Source organism: Eschrichtius robustus, chromosome 10 (genome assembly GCF_028021215.1).
Source record: "Eschrichtius robustus isolate mEscRob2 chromosome 10, mEscRob2.pri, whole genome shotgun sequence".
NCBI lineage: Eukaryota > Metazoa > Chordata > Mammalia > Artiodactyla > Eschrichtiidae > Eschrichtius > Eschrichtius robustus.
Genome location: NC_090833.1, coordinates 69,181,438 through 69,186,487, shown reverse-complemented (window position 1 = coordinate 69,186,487; position 5,050 = coordinate 69,181,438).

The window sequence follows — 5,050 nt, the reverse complement described above, 5'->3', positions numbered from 1 at the left end:
CCAGGAAGCAGGACTTATAAGCCTTGTAGAAATATCTGGAGTATTTGAGGTGCTCATTATATATCACCCGTCTTCCATCTTGATTTTGAACAAATTGAGAAAGAAGCCAAAAGGAGCGGTAGGTGGAAGAGGAATGATCACTATTATCACCAATTGCGGCCGATCTGGGGAGATGGGGGGCGTGAGCATCAAGCAGGCTTACTGACTGAATCCCGGTGTTGGGCCGGGGGGGGGGGGGGGGGGCCCTGCCGGGGGCCCCTCCCCCCGCAACACGTGCATACATTTTTTGGGGGGGTGGTCAGGTGTTGCTGAGCGGAATAGTGTGAGACCCCTGAGCTGGGAAAATGACTAGTGACTCATTCATTTTACTTGTATGAAGTGAATAAAGCAAGTATTTTATTTCAGTATTCAAAACCAAGGATACAGTAGCATATTCCTACCGGCTCAAGGCACACTTCTCTTCTATACCAATATTTTAACTTTATATTGAAATTCTGAATCGGAGATAGGTAAAGAGAGAATGTAGTTTAAGGAGGAAAGCAGCAGGAGCACAGTGTTTTGAGCTTTTAGAAAGAAGTGCTCCTTGCTTGCCTTCTGAATGGGCTGTCCTGAATTCCTCTTCAGGAATTGCCTCTTCCCCAGCGTATCTCCTTTTTAACAGTATTATTTATCCTTATTTCCTTGCTGACATGGCTCTGAGAGACTGAGGGACACCCTGTAGGTCACTCGGGATGTCCCTGCTGGAATCAGGAAGACAGCCAGAGTTCTAGACTGCAAGTTTCTTGATGAAATCGATGGCCTGTTCTCCTGCACTCCTCTGAGCCCTGCCTCAGCACTGCGCCTGCCTCGGTGCCCAGGAGCCCGGAGCTGAGCTGGTGCTGCAAAGAGAAACTCAGTTTTTGTGCTTCCTGATTAAGCCGAGTAAAAAATTCCTGTCTCTAATGTAAAAATAACAGGCATTCATCATTTCTCATCTCCTAAATAGATTAAAAAAAAAAAAAAGAAAGAAAGAAAAAGAAAGAGCAATGATTTGGGTGTATTGCTTTAAGTGCCATTGCAGAAACCACTGTCAAAAGCAAAGAAGCCTGTACTGCGTTCCTTAACCCCACAGATATTTGTTTCTGCTTTTATGGTTCTCATTGACCTGGAAGGCGAGAGCCACTGGCCAAAAAATGAGCCAAATGCAAAGGAAAACAAAGTCAGCTCAGGGTTGGGAACCTGAGGAGAACATTTTTTAGAGCACACTGGGATTCTATTTTGATATTTACACCTGTGATTTTTAAATAAGCAAAACGGATCCTCTTAGGAAGTAGACAGTTATGCTAGATTGTAGACCAGCTGGTGGTAGAAAAAAATCCACCGGAATCACCTAAGGATGTAATCCCATCAGGAAAAATGCAACTTACTCTTACTTAGGCAGGGACCAAAAACCTCAGTCATATACAGTGAGGATTAGCAGAAAGAATGGGCTTTGGAGCCAGTATTGGGTACAAATGAGAGCTGCTTAGTATTGGGCAAGCTACTTAGCCTCACTGAGCCTCAGTTAATTCATCTGTAAAATGGGAATAGTAATAGTGCTAAAACTCATGAGATTGAAAAGAGATAGGTGAAAACTTCTAGTTCATGGTAAGTACATAATATACGTTAGTTCCATTTTTTTGCTCCTATTGTCCATCATGATAGGCATTAGTGCTGGTCACCAAATCTTTCCATTCTCCTCCCGATCACGTAGTGCAACTGCACTTTCTTGCTCCTTTGAAGATAGATATGGCCATGCTTTTTGCTTTAGCCAGTGAAATGTGAGTAGCCGTAAATGTATCACTCCCAAGCTGAAGCAAGTACAAGATTCGCCATGTGTCTTTTCGTTATGACAGCAACTGGCAATGTTCTAGATAGTGACCAACTTGGAGACAGGAGTGAGGATGACACAGCAAAATTCACAGAGGACAGGTAATGTGAGTGAGAAACAGAAACCTTTGTTGTTTTATGTCACTGTGATTTTCTGAGCTCTTTGTTACTGCAGCATAACCTGCACCCTCCTGACTGACCCACTCTCCTTTAATGAACTGCATTTGCCACAACTCAGTTCACTCCACAGCCGTGTGCTGAATAGATGTCAAGCCCTGTGCCTGATGCTGGAAAATACATGATACTGATTCTTGTTCTCAAGGAGCTCATAATAAGAGGGAAAGAAGAAGGTCATTTTGAGAGTCTTTTAAAACTATCCCCCATCGATTCTAATGTTTAACAAGAGTCAAGGTTGGGAACTACTGCTTTTGTGCACATTGAATCTTTCATATATGTTCTGATTGCCTGCAGATGTTGATGACAGAGAAGCTAGAGATTATACTAGAAAGGAGAAAAAAAAGCACATCAGAAGAGATTGAAAAAAGTGGTTAAACTGACAAAGTAAAACCTAAATACGTCATCTTTACCTTTGTTGCCCACAACTTCCTGGCTCACTCAGCTTTCTTTCTTCCACTTTCCTCTTATGAAAAGTTGCTAGAATTTTGTTTTCCTTTAGACTAAATGTCAAGTCAAAAGCAATGTAAAGTTGTTTATTATCACAATAACTCTAGAGCCACTTACTTTTGTAAAAAAATCCCGAAGATGTAAAATAAAAAGCCAAAATAATAAATTTCTAATGGTGGAATTGTAGGCACAGTGCCCATTGGGGATGTCATTTTGGATGCGGGAAAGGGAACCTTCCCAACCCTACCTTAAATCACACCATCCTGTGTTTCTATTTGAAAATGATACGGGTGCTTAGTAAGTTTTACTAGTATCCCTTTGGCAATTTTCATTAAGGTTTTTTTTTTGTTTGTTTGTTTTGGTTTTTTTTTTTTTTTTTTTTTTTTTTTTGCCATGCCACGCGGCTTGTGGGATCTTAGTTCCCCGACCAGGGATTGAACCTGGGCCCTCAGCAGTGAGAGCGTGGAGTCCTAACCATTGGACTGCCAGGGAATTCCCTATCTTGTTCATTCACTTGGAACATATTCCTCTGTTTCTTCATTTTGCTTGACTCTCTGTGTGGTTTCTATGCATTAGATAAAACAGCCACCTCTCCCAGTCTTGAAGGAGTGGCCTCATGTAGAAGATGAACCTCATCATTCAACCCTACCCTAGCTCTTGGTTGCCTGTCAAAGTTTTGTGATTGTCCAAGCAGCTTATTTTACTTTTAGTGGCTCTCAGTAGTTGAGGGTGTGCCAAGATCTGTCAGTGTCCCAAAGTGGGGAATCTCAGTCAGCACTTAGATTTAGGCTGATTGAAGCCAAATGCTCAAGTAGCAGCTTTTAAAGTATACGAATATATACAGTCCTATGGGACAACAAGTGTAAGCCCTCTTGGCTACCAGAGCCAGGTGATCCAGGGTTATCCCCTGGGTGACAGACTGGGCACCAGAAGTAAAAACCGGGACACCAGACATGTGTAAAAGATCCCTTCCAAGAGATACTGGTGCTCTGGAGCGAGGCAGGGGGAGAGCACAGAGATGGTGCCCATTGGGAAAGAAAGAGAGAAAGAGAGAGAAAAGAGAGGAAAGAAAGAAAGGAAGGAAGAAAGAGAGGAAAGAAAAGAAAGAAAAAGCAAGCAAGCAAGCAAGCAAGCGGGAGGAAGAAAGCCTAGAGTTTTAAAAAAAGAAAAAGATGGTGCCCCCAAGGCAGAGGGAGAGCAGAAAAAATGGTTCCCATCAGTCTCTGTCCCCAGAGAGCATCCCAGCAGGCCCCCAAATGTGTGTCAAATCAGATGTCTGTCCCTCAGGCCAACACTCCAAGACAAGAAAATAGGCCTCTCTCAACTCTGCATTGAGTTCCCTCCTGACTCTGGGTCACCACACTGAGGGTGGGGCTTACAGTAAAATTGTGTCCCAGCCTTTCCTACCCATTGGGTAAGAGTCACTCAGCCAGTTTTTGTTGTTGCTGTTTGTTTTTTCAGAGGACATTGTTCTGTGTGTAGACTTGGAGTGTTCGTCGGAGGAGGTGAGTGCAGGATCTTCTTATGTCACCATCTTGAACCAGAACCTTTGGCAGTTTTATATTTAAAAGTCCTTATTAGCTTAAGTCTGACCCCATACCTTTAAACAGTCATCACTGAATTTTGAAAGGCTCCTCTCCAGAATTACAACAGGAGCCCATCCCATCGTTCTTAACTGGTAATTACCAATGACCTCCATAAACTCTATGTTCAAATAAATCATACAGTTAATAGAAGGATAAATATGATGCCAACTAATGTGTATACTTATGCAGATATCTAAAAATAAAGAGTTGGCTCTTTAATAATAATTCATACCCATTGATTACTCTACTTAAATCTCTTAGCAAAGAACTTGATCAAGGCTACTCTGTAATAACTCATCATGTGGTGGTAGTAAATTTTCTCATGAGGCTCCCTTTTTCTTCATGACCAGGCAGTAAGGTGTGTGGACCTGGGAGACCTACAGGCGTTGTTCAGTTTTACTGCTTTCATATCGTGTGACCTAGACAAACGATAGGCCAGCTTTTCTCCATTACTACAATGACAGCAGTTTTAGCCTTCTCAGCTGTCATGGCAGTTGACTGCCAAGTTCAGCTGCTAAATCTTCAGTCCAATGTGGATCTCATTGAGCTACTATAGAACTGTGTGTCAAATACTGCTAGTCGCACACCCAACATTTGTTTCCCCCCTTCTGTATTACTAGGAGATCCCTGATTTTCTAAATGCTGACTAATAGCCCTAATTAGTCTAACTCCTTTGCAGCTAGACAGCTCCATGTGACCAAGTTGTGACCAATGAAATGTAAGAGAAGTTTTGACAGTGTGTCCTTTCCTAAATAAAAAGGCAAAGCCTAGCAAGGAGGCCTTCTGTCTTTCACTCTTCATTTTTTCCCTTCTTCCTGCCTGGAGCACAGATGTGATGTCTGAGAGAGGTAAGCATTTTGTGGCTATGAGGATAAAAGTCATACATTAAGGAAGATAGGTAAAAGATCTGGGTTCCTTGATGGCATTGTGGAGCTCCTCTGCAAACCCTGGACAGTCTGCTTTCGGACTTCTTTTTATTTTTATTTACTTAT